This window comes from Macrotis lagotis, chromosome 8 (genome assembly GCF_037893015.1).
Source record: "Macrotis lagotis isolate mMagLag1 chromosome 8, bilby.v1.9.chrom.fasta, whole genome shotgun sequence".
NCBI lineage: Eukaryota > Metazoa > Chordata > Mammalia > Peramelemorphia > Peramelidae > Macrotis > Macrotis lagotis.
In genome coordinates this window covers 47,340,425-47,352,489 of record NC_133665.1, presented here as the reverse complement: position 1 = coordinate 47,352,489, position 12,065 = coordinate 47,340,425, and the positions used below count along the sequence as shown (strand labels likewise).

Here is a 12,065-nt window from a genome sequence, read left to right as displayed (position 1 = left end):
AGTACATTAAAATTAGATCTTAGGTTGGAGAGATGAGCAAACAACAGAAGAAAGATAATCTGACCATAGAAAATTACTTTGCTCCCATGGAGAATCAAAATATAGAAGGTGAAAAAGTCAAAGTTTCTGTATCCAAAGCCTCCAAGAAAAATAGGAATTGGCCTCAAGCTTTGGAAGAGCTCAAAAAAAGACTTTGAAAAGTAAGGAAAGTCCCATATGTTCCAAAATATTCATAGCAGCTCTCTTTGTAGAAGCAAAGAATTGAAAATTGAGGGAATGCTCATCAATTGGGGAATGGCTAAACAAATTTTGGAACATGAATACTATGGAATATTATTGTTCTATAAGAAACCATAAATGGTCAGACTCTAGATAAGCATGGAATGAGATACAGGATCTGATGCTGAGTGAAGGGAGCAGAATCAGAGAACAATGTACACATTATCAACAACAGTGTGAGATGATCAACCTTGATGGAAAGCGGCTCCCCTCAGCAGTTCAGAGTGCTAAGGCAATTGTATTATTAGACTGGTTATGGACAGTGCTATCCCCATCCAAAGAAAGAAAAACCAAACCAAACCAAACAAAAAAACCCCTTCAGAATCTGATGAATACTTTATAAAAATATCTTATGTATTTCCCTTAATCCTTATTCCTCATTCTGAAAATAACTACTCTGTAAACAAAAAATATGTATGTACAATGGCTGTTTGCCACTGAGGGGAGGAATGTGGAAATGGAGGGTGGAAGGAACTTTTTGTAACTTAAAAATATTCACATATATATGTGTGTGTGTGTGTGTGTGTGTGTGTGTGTGTGTGTGTGTGTGTGTATGAATGCTGAAAAACTTTCATAACATATATTTGTAAAAATAAAATATCAATAAAAAAGAAAAGCAAGTAAGGGAGGTAATGGAAAAACTGGAAAGAAAAATGAGTGTGATGCAGGAAAATCATGAAAACCTAGTCAGCAGCTTGGTGAAGGTGAAACAAAAAAAAAATACCAAAGAAAATAACATGTGAAAAAAGCAGTTTAGGTTAAGGGGGTGGGGGGGAAGCAATCCAAAAGCTCAGTGAGGAGAATTCCTTAAAAGGCAGAATTGGTCAGATGAAAAAGAAAAAGGAGATAAACAATTCTCTGAAGAAAGTAACTCCTTCAAGTGTAGAATGGACCTAAGGGAATCTGCTGACTTTGTGAGAAATCAAGAAAAAAATAAAACAAAACCAAAAGTATGAAAAACTAGAAGAAAATGTGAAATATCTCACTGGAAAAACAACTGACCTTAAAAACAGATACAGAAGACATAATTTAAAAATTATTGGGCCAATGTCATGACCATGGAAAAAACCTAGACTTCATTTTTCAAGAAATAATCCAGCAAAATTCCCATGATATTCTAGAAGCAGAGGGTAAAATAGAAATTGAGGGAATCAACTATTACCTCCTGAAAAAGATCCCAAAATAAAAAGTTCCCAGGAATTTTATAGCCCAATTTCAGAACTCCCAAGTCAAAGAGAAAATATTACAAGCAGTTAGAAAGAAACAATTCAGTTACCATGGCACTACAATCAGGATTTAGCAGTGTCCACGTTAAGGGACACTAGAGCTTGGAATATGGTATTCTGGAAGGCAAAAAAGAGCTTGGATTACAACCAAGAATCAACTATCCAGAAAAACTGAGCATCCTCTTTCAGAGGAAAAGATGGACATTCATTGAAATCAGGGACTTTCAAACTTTCCTGGGGAAACAATCAGAACTGAACAGAAAGTTTGATCTTCAAGTAAAGGACTCAGGTGAAGCATAGAGAGGGTGAATGCAAAGGGCTATTATGAGGGATTTAATGCTATTAAACTATGTGTATTCCTGCATGGTAAGAAGATACTGATAATTCATATGAAAATTCTCATTTATTACAGCAGTTAGAAGGAGCATATATAGACAAGGCACAGGAAGGAACTGAATATAAAAGTATATATTATAAAGATGAAGTCAAAGGATGAAAAAGGAATATGCTGGGAGAAGGGGAAAGAAGAGGTAGACTGAGTTAAGATATTTCACATAAAAGAGTCAAGAAAAACTTTTGCAAAGGAGTGGAAGGGTAGAAGGTGAGGGGGAATGAGTGAACCTTCATTCTCAGTGGAAGTGGCTCAGAGAGGAAATAATAGACCCACTCAACAGATTAAAGAGATCTATCTTACCCTAGAGGAAAGGAATGGAAGAAAGAGGAAAGGGGGAGGGGAGGGAGAGTGTAGGTAATAGAAGGGAGGGAAGATCATGGGAGAGGGTAATCAGATACAACATACTTTTGAGGAGTGACAAGGTGAAAGGAGAGAGAAAATAGAATAAATGGGAGTGGGGAAGAATAGAATGGAGGGAAATACAGTTAAAAAATAGCAACTGTGGGAAAAAAATATTGAAGCAACTTCTTTGATGAACTTATGATAAGATTGAAACCCATCCCAGAGACAGAGCTGATGCTATCTGAACACAGACTGAAGTACACTATTTTCTCTCACTTTATTTTTCTTCAGATTTCTCTATCTTTGTGGAGGTAGGTGGGGTTATATTTACTTTCACAACAAGATTATGGTAATAATGTGAAAATAAATAAATAAATCATGAGAAGAATAAAAGAATTAGGAAGCTATGGTATTTGCTGCACATATATTTAATATTGATATTACTTCATTGTCTCTGGTGCCTTTCAGCAGGTTGTGGTTTTCCTATTTATTCCTTTTAACTACTCTGAGATCATGATTCTTACCTCTGCCTTTTTTTTTATTTCAGATAAAGTATAATAGATTTTGGTTCAGCCCCTTTAACTCTGTGTTTTTCTTTTTCAGATGTGCTTCTTGTAAATAATAGACTGTCAGATTTTGGTTTATAATCTATTCTGCTACCTGTTTCCATTTTATGAGTGAGTTTATCCCATTCACATTCACATCCTAACACATGTGTAATTCATGCTATTTTATTTTCTTATTTTTGTCCTCTCTTTCTCTCCTTTTACCTTGTCCCTTCTCAAAAGTCTGTTTTACTTCTGAACACTGCTTCTCTTAATTCATCCTTCCTTGTATTATTCCCTATTTTTCTTATCCTGTTCCCGTCCTATTTCTCTGTTGGGATAGATTTTTATACTCAATTGAGTGTGTGTATGTGTGTGTGTGTGTGTGTGTATGCATATTTATATCTCATTTATGTATGCATGTATATCTATGTCTATGTCTATATCTAATCTATATATTATTTATACCTATACCTATACCTATACCTATACTTATACCTATACCTATACCTATACCTATACCTATACTTATACCTATACCTATACCTATACCTATATCTATATATCTATATATCTATATCTACATATTTACATCTATATCCATATCCATATCCATATCCATCTCTATTGCCATATCCATCTCTATCTCCATCTCTCTATCTCCATCTATCTCTATCTCTATCTCTATCTCTATCTCTATCTCTATCTCTATCTATCTCTATCTCTAATCTATATCTATATCTAATCATCTATCTATATATATATAATTTCCTCTTTGAAATAATTCAGATGAGAGTGAGTCTCAAGAATTACCCCTAATTTTCTCCTATACTGTGAAAGGTCTTCCTTGTATATTTCTTTTATTTGAGATAATTTCCCAAATTCTTTTTTTCCCTTTTCCTTTTTCCCAGTGGATATATCTTTCTCACTCTTTCATTTTGGGTTTTGAAGAGAGAGATAAATGAGAATTTTTGGCCTGAAAGCCATGTTCAAAGAAAAATCCTAGACATCATATTTCAAGAAATTAAAGAAACCTCAATATCCTAAAATCAACATAATCAGTTCATTTATGTATCCTCTGTTTATGTAAAGTCCTTCTAACTTCCATATTACAGATAAAGTTATTAAGAATTATAACTATCATCTTCTAATATAAGAATGTAAACAGTTGAATCTTATTGTGTCCTTTATGATTTTTTTCCCCATGCTTAGCTTTTTCTACTTCTTTTGAGTCCTGTATCTGAGAGTAAAATTTACTATTCTTCTCTAATCTTTTCATTAGGAATGCTTGAACTTCATCTGTTTCATTAATTATTTATTTTTTCCCTGAAGGATTGTACCTTGTTTTTCTAGGTGGGCTATTCTTGATTTTAATCTTAGCTCCTTTACCTTCTGAAATATCATGTTCTAAGACCTTCACTTCTTCAACATGGTAGGTGCTATATCTTGTATGATCCTAACTATGATTGGGTATGTGAATGGTTTATATTTAGCAACTTGAACTATTTTCTTTTTGAACTGGGATTTCTGGAATCTGGCTATATCTGGCTATAATATTCTTGAGACAATTATTTTAGCATCTCTTTTAGGAGATGATTGGTGGATTCTTTCAATTTCTATTTTACTCTCTGGTTCTAGGATACTAGGGGGTAGTTTTTCCTCTGCAATTTTTTGAAATGATATCTAGACTTTTTTTCTTTTTGATCATGGCTTTCAGTTAGTCCCATATTCTTAGATTTTCTTTCCTAGGCCTATTTTCCAGGTCAGTTGTTTTTCTGACGAGATATTTCATATTTTATTCTATTTTTCAATCTTTTGCTTTCATTTTATTTTTTCTTGATGTCTCAGGTAATTCTACTTGCCCCAATCTAATTTTTAAGAAATTATTTTCTAAAGTGATCTTTTGTACTTCTTTCTTTCATTTGCAATTCTACTTTTTAAGAAGCTATTTTCAGCCTTTTTCCTACCCGCTCATTACTTGGGGACCGGCTGGGCTGAGGGCTAGCAGCCCGGCCGCCCAGTCTTAGGGCCGGGTTGGGGGAATATGGGCTTCTTCCCACGCTGCAGGCTGTGGACCCTCCTGGGCCGTGGCTGCGTCCAGGGCTCTAGCTGGACCCTGGCTACGAGGCAGCTGCTCCTGTCCCTGCCTCACCGAGGAGTGCCCAGTTCAATTCTGCTCTGGTACAACTCTGGAGGACTTACTAGAACCCAAGAACGGATACTGATTGCAGTAAAGTCAGATGGTGTTCAACGGAGGCTGGTTGGAGATGTCATCAGGTGCTTTGAGAGATGAGGGTTCAAACTAGTGGCCTCAGAGAAAGTCCTTGCTGAGCATTATCATGACCTAAAGAAGAAGCCCTTCTATCCAAACTTGATCAACTATATGAGCTCTGGTCTTGTGGTTGCTATGGTGTGGGAAGGTTACAATGTGGTCCATACCTCTAGGGCCAGGGTAGGAGACACTGACTCTGCAGAAGCTGTTCCAGGGACAATTCGGGGAGACTTCAGTGTTCACATCAGCAGGAATGTTATCCATGCCAGCAATTCAGTGGAAGTGGCCCAAAGAGAGATCAACCTGTGGTTTCACAGCAGTGAGCTGGTGGATTGGGACTGCTGTAGTCACAGCAATCTGTACCATGTGTGAGGGACAGTCTCAGCTCACCTCCTTCCCATACTGAGAATGGACCCAGGAGCAACTACCTCTGCCAATGAAAATGCTAGGTTCTTCCCTTCCTTCCTGTCTAAGTTACCTGCCATCCCCCATCCTAATCTCCTCCCTACCCACAGAGACCTTTCTGATGCCAAATCATGTGCCTTTTCACTCCATGCTCCAAGCCATTGAAGGATTCATTCTAATCCTTCCCTCAACCACTGTGCCAGTGAACCTTGGGGGTACTTGCTTGTAACTAGAGATAATGTTGACTATTAAAGAAGACACATTAAAATTCAATCTATAATTTGGTTAAAAAAAGAAGCTATTTTCATCTGTAGAGTTTTGTTACTCTATCACCATTTGGATAATTCTGTTTTATAAGATGTTATTTTCTTCAGTACTTTTTGTGCCTCTTTTACAAAGCTGTTAATTATCTCATGATTTTCTTGCATTGCTTTAATTTCTTTTCTTATTTTTTTCCTCTTTCACTCTTATTTGACTTTTAATAGCTTTTTAAAACTCTTTTAGGAATTCTTAATGAGTTTATGTCCAATCTATAGTTTTTTTCCCTTGAAGTTTTGCTTGTTGCTGTTTTGAATTTCATGTTCTTCTCTGAGTTTGTACCTTGATCTTCCCTCTCCTCATGGTGACTTTTTAATGGCCAGGTTCTTTTTATTTTCTCAATTTTCCAGCCTATTTCTTATTTTGAACTTTATGTTAAAGTTGGACTGTATTCCTGGGGTGGTATTTGTATGTTTTTGGGTACTGTCCCAAACTTCAGGCTATTTTGTGCTGTTATTTTCAGAGCTGGTTCTAAGGATCTTAGAGGTTTTAGCACTCCCAAGATAGTGTGTTTTAGGAAGAGGTATGGTCACGGCTTTCCTACTCTGTGCTCTTCTCTTCACTCAAGAAGGATCCCTAATTTCTTATAGCCATAAGTATTACTGTTTCTCAGGACCCCAAGTCTTTTGTTGACTGAAAACACTCTTCTCCATCCTAGAACTGCAGAAGTAAGTTTAGGCAATGAAGTTGTCAAACAATTCCCATTCTTGCACTTAGTCCTAGCACAGGGTTCCTCTGTCATCTCTTTATGACCACTGATTCTCTGATTTCCTTATCATTTCTCAGCTGAGAGCTCCTGAAGCTGCTGCTATCGCTCCCTCCAAGACCCACCATTGGTATGGCTGCCACATTGACTCCAGGTCAGCCCTTTATCAGGGTGTCAAAGATTTTGCCTGTCAATGTTCTAAGCTGTCTTGGGCCTTGACCTTTTGTGGTCTCTGCCACTCCAGAATTCAATTTAAGGTGTTATTTTAAAGTTGTTTTACGTGGAATGTTGGGAGAACTCAGCTGAGTGCTAACCCTATGCTATTTTGGCTCTATTCCTGGAAATATTTCTAATCTGTGTTTTATATTATAACCTTTGATAATTAAAAACTCTCCTTTGTTTTCTGTCCTCTAACCAACTCTAGTTCCTTAAATTGACTTCCACATGGGACGATTTTTAGTTCTTTAAGCATTCTTGCTACTTTCAGTTGGCTAGCCTGATACTTATGAATATCATTTTAAAATTGCAGTACCTAGAACTTAGCTTAATTCTACAATCATGGTAAACTATTTAGAGAAATCATAATATCCCTTGTTCTGGATATCTGGTACAGTAACACTGTTCAATATCATATGAGATTATTTAGTTGCTGTTTTACATTCCTGATTCCTAGAAAAACAAGAAAAATTCAAGAAAATCTTGAGGTTTTTTTCATTTAAATAGTTGTCCAGTCACTCCTCCCCATCTTTATCCATACTATTAGGCATTCCAAGTTTCATGCCTTTTGTAAGTTTCAAAAGAATGCCATATGTGCCTTCAATTATATAAAAATATTCCATCAGACTTAAAGTCTTTTACTAAAGAACTTTCTCTAGATCAGTGGTTAACAAAGTGTACTTTGAAGATGCTTGAGGGATTCCATCATCCTTGCAAGGGGTCTAGAAGGTCAAACTATTATTATAATATAACAATATTTAAACATCAATAAATATAAATATATGCAACCCACATTACCAAAATATATTAAGGGGGTTCTCAATAATTTTTAAGAGTGTAAAGGATACTGACACCAAAAAGACTGAGGATTGATGGTCTAGATGAACCATATTCCATTCCAATCTGTTACTCTAGTCATTTAATCACTTCTGAATCTATCTAACTAAAGTGCCATGCAGTCCACATTTCTTAATCTTCTCTAATAGGGGGTGTATAAGAGATTTTGTCAAATTCCTTGCTAAAATCTAAGTATATTTTACCAATGATATTCTACTGGATGGGAGGGGAAAAGAGAATAAGTTCAGGATGCATGACATATTGTTGGTAAATCTTTTCTATCTTGTAGTGGTCACTGGATCTCTTTCTAATTCACAAACTATGCCTTTAGTAGTGAATAGTGACTGGTTCTTGAAAACCCAAAACCTACTAACAGGAAAAAGTTGACATTAAGATGTTAATTTAATTGTAAAGCTAGGATTTCCCTAGATGATATAAGGTGTGAACTAGAAAATATGTGAATAGTCTTTAGATTGAACCAGAAAAGGAGTTAAATAATAGCATGAATACTGATAAGTCAGGTAACCACGAGTAGCATTCTGCAACCTGTACAGTTGGAAATTACTTTGAAACAGGAGCCTGCCTAAATATATAGAAGATGCATGGAACTGGAGAAGGGGAGGAAGCTGGGCAGAAACAGACACCAGAGGGACCAAGACCAGGACTTTGGGAATAAGGCTGCTTGGAACAGTGTATGCTACTCTCTGCCCCAACTGCAGACCCCAAAACAGAATCTTGTATTTCTTTACTTCTTTTGGGGTCCTTTTTAGAAGCTTAAAAGTTCATTCTTTCTGAGTACAGTGAAAGCCTATGTACCTTTCTTTGTTTTAAATGTTTACTTTAATCTTTTTAAAAAATGTTAAGCAGCATTTGCTAGCTTGATTATACTTACTGGGAATGCAACTGGGAGGAGGCAATTGAATGGAAAGCATCCCCAAGGAAGAGACAGAAATTAGATCTAATACTGACATATTCTTTCTGACTGGGGACTCAGGTCTAAAAAAGATAGAATTAAAGATGTTTTGATAAAACTTCCAAGAACAGAGGAATGTTATGCCAGGGAACTCATTGAAGCAATGAATACTAGGGTTATTGTTTGTTCTTCTAGAAGACTATAACATCAGGGAGATGCTACCAAAACAAGCAAGTAAATTGGATTTGAGTGAGGGGAGCTGTGCTGTCACAAGTTTCATTTTCTCCTCCAGAGTCAGCTGGGTCTAGTGGTCAGATATGAATCAGGATGATTGGAGATGGACCTGGCTGTGAGGTAATCAGGCTTAAATGACTTGCTCAAGGTAATATAGCTAGTAATATCAAGTGTTTGAGGTCACAGTTGAACTCAGGTCCTCCTGACTTCAGGACCTGCACCACCTAGCCAAAGTGGGGTTGAGAGATCATGCTTACTTTTCCATCCTACCACTGCTACAAATACATGTTTGCATTTTCAAAATTTTTCAGTAATAAGTATAGTAGTTAATCTACCTTGCTTTCCATTTTGAAAATTGGAGTATTTATCCATTTATGGTCTACTGGTGAAGCTTCTGTTCACAGTTGTCTAAGGCTTAATACAGCTGCTGATCTATAATATCTAGAAGTTCTTTCAATATCCTAGGTTGTGGTTTTTCTGGGCTTAGTGACACATTCTCTGACAGCAATTAAGAATAAGAGAGCAAGTGTTCTCTTCTCCTCATTTATTACTAATGAGAATAAAAACATTTATAAAAGAGATGCTTGAATATTTCTCTTCAAAAAAATAATAAAAAGCTATGTCACTAATGAATGAATGTTATTAAGTAGACATTTCAGTTGGGAGACTGAGATAATAACAACAAAATAATGTTCCAAGCACTGTGCTGACTACCAACCATGTAAAGACCTTACATTCTAATGGAGGAGACTAGGTCATATACAGAATAGATGGAAGGATATCTTAAAGGGAAAGAAACTGATAATTGGGGTGGAGCAGTAAAATCCACAAATCTGAAAATCCTTTAGAAGGTTGAATTTGAGCTGAGTTTTGAAAAAGTCTGGGAAATTCAGGGGTGTAGGTAAGGAGGGAGAACATACCCAGAATGAGATTCAATTAGTACAAAGGCATGGGACAAGAGATGAGATGCTATTCATGAGGAACAGTAAATGGGCCGGTGTAGCTGGATTATAGAGAGAATGGAGAGGAGGAAAGTATAGGAAGACTGGAGAGGGAGAAAGAAGGTAGAAATAGTTTTAAACACCAAACAAAAGACTTTTCATTTTGATTATGGAGGTAACAGCCACTGGTATTTATTGAATATTGAATGTTTTTTGTTTTTTTTTTTTTAGTTTTTGCAAGGCAGTGGGGTTAAGTGGCTTACCCAAGTCCACACGGCTAGGTAATTATTAAGCGTCTGAGGTTGGATTTGAACTCAGGTACTCCTGACTCCAAGGCCAGTGCTCTACCTACTGTGCCACTTAGCCGCCCCTGAATATTGAATGTTTGTGTGTGTGTGTGTGTGTGTGTGTGTGTATGTAAGTATGATATAAAGGAAGACTAACACTTTAGGAAAATTACTTTAGGATCTTTGTAGCGGATAGATTCAAAGGCGTGAATGGGGGAAAACTGAGGAATGGGACACCAAAGAAGGTTATTGTAATAGTCAAAATGAAATGATAAAGGATGAAATTAGGGAAATTGTGTGACTGGAGAAAATATATTTGGGAAATCTTATGAAGTTGAAAAACAAAGATATGTCAATGGAATAGATGTACAGGGTGATTGGATATATAGAGTAAGAGAGAATGAGGAATCAAGGATGCTACTCAGATTGCTAACCTTAGCGATTGGGAGCATATCTTGATTTAGAGAAGCCTATTGAACATACAGTTCAAGATGACTAATAGTCATCATAGCTTGCATTTATAAAGTACTGTTTCATGTGATCTTCACAACAACCCTGTGAGATAGATACTATTATTATATCCACTTGGCAGATGTGGAAACTTGAGCTAAGCATGGTTAAATGACTTGCCCAAGGTCACACAGCTAGTATTTGAATTTGAGCTCAGGTTTTCTTGATTCCAAGTCTAATACTGTATCGCCTAGAAACCTAAAAGACAATTGTTGATACAGCTTAGCAGAATTTAATTCTTTTATATAGATCTGGGAATGATCTGTATAGATGACCTAATAAGATCACCAAGTAAGATTGTATAGAGAGAAAAGAAGAAAAGAACCCATGACAGAGCTTTGGGAGACATTACTGAAGTGACATGATATAAATGAAGATCCAGCAAAGGAGATTCAGAAGGTTTGGTTGAACAAATGGAAAGAAAATTAGCAGAGTTGTGAAATTCTAGAAAAGGGAGAGAATATATAGGAGGAAAAGGTATTCAACAACATTATGTGCTGCAAAGTTAAGAAAAGAATAAAGACTGAGAAAAGGCCATCAGATTTAACAATTAAGAGATTGTAGCTTGAGAGAAATGAGTTTCAGTTGAATCTTGAAGATGGAAACCAGACTGCAGAGCTTTTAGAAGGGAGTTTTAAGAAGTGGAGGCACCTAATGAAGATGACTTTATCTTGGAATTTTTCTAATCAGCAGTGAAGAATTAAAAAAAAAAGCTATTGGGGCAGCTAGGTTGCACAGTGGATAGAGCACTGGCCCTGGAATCAGAGGGACGAGTTCAAATTTGATCTCAGACACTAAATAATTGCCTATCTGTGTGACCCTGGGCAAGTTATTTAATCCCATTGCCTAAAATAAATTTTAAAAATTTAAAAAATAGCTATTGAGGATAGTCAATTCAGATGATAGTCATAATAATTCATGTTTATATAATAATAATTCATTATACAGTTCTCTAAGATTTTTAAAAAGCAGTTTCCTAACAAAATTTGGGTGATTTCAGTAGTAAAAGTGTTTTTAAAAAATTTTGTATTTGAATAAATTGAGACTTAGAGAGGTTAATGATAATACATCTATTAAGTATTTATAATCTTTCTTTCCTCTTGTCAATTGTCACTCTTTCCATTTCAATACACAGCCTAGCAGACATTTGAAAGAGAGGGATAAAACAAAGGGAAGTAACTATAAAATCTCACTCTTAAATAGCCCTTTTCTTCTCACCTGTGATTTTGTTGGTATAGGGCAGGGGCAGGGAACATCCAGCTGGCAGGATCATATCAAATTCATTTGGTCTAGCACTGGCAAGGCAACTGCAAGCAGAACTCAAAATTCAATAAATCTAGGAGCTTTTAAGGGGTGAATTAATTATTTGACCAAATATATCAGTCTAATTTTTAAGTTTTGGTCCTTGGAAGAAAAAAGTTTCCCCATCCCTAATAAGGTATTCCTTGTAAACACAATGCAGGTTTTCTACCAATTCAGGTTTTCATCTATGCTTTAATTTATGGCCTTAAAGAGTAGCTGGAGCAGCACCATTTAGCTGACTTATGAAGCATACATGGCCATTGTGATATAAGTCTTTAGACCAGATTTTCCTGACTCTGACTTCTTGATTAATAATTCCATACTGCCTCTCATAATGA

General features: G+C 36.1%; 1 pseudogene; it reads left to right on the top strand.

Moving 5' to 3' along the window:
• The first annotated feature begins 4,830 nt into the window (after window positions 1-4,830).
• Window positions 4,831-5,751, top strand: LOC141494791 (nucleoside diphosphate kinase, mitochondrial pseudogene; annotated as a pseudogene).
• The last annotated feature ends 6,314 nt before the right edge of the window (window positions 5,752-12,065 follow it).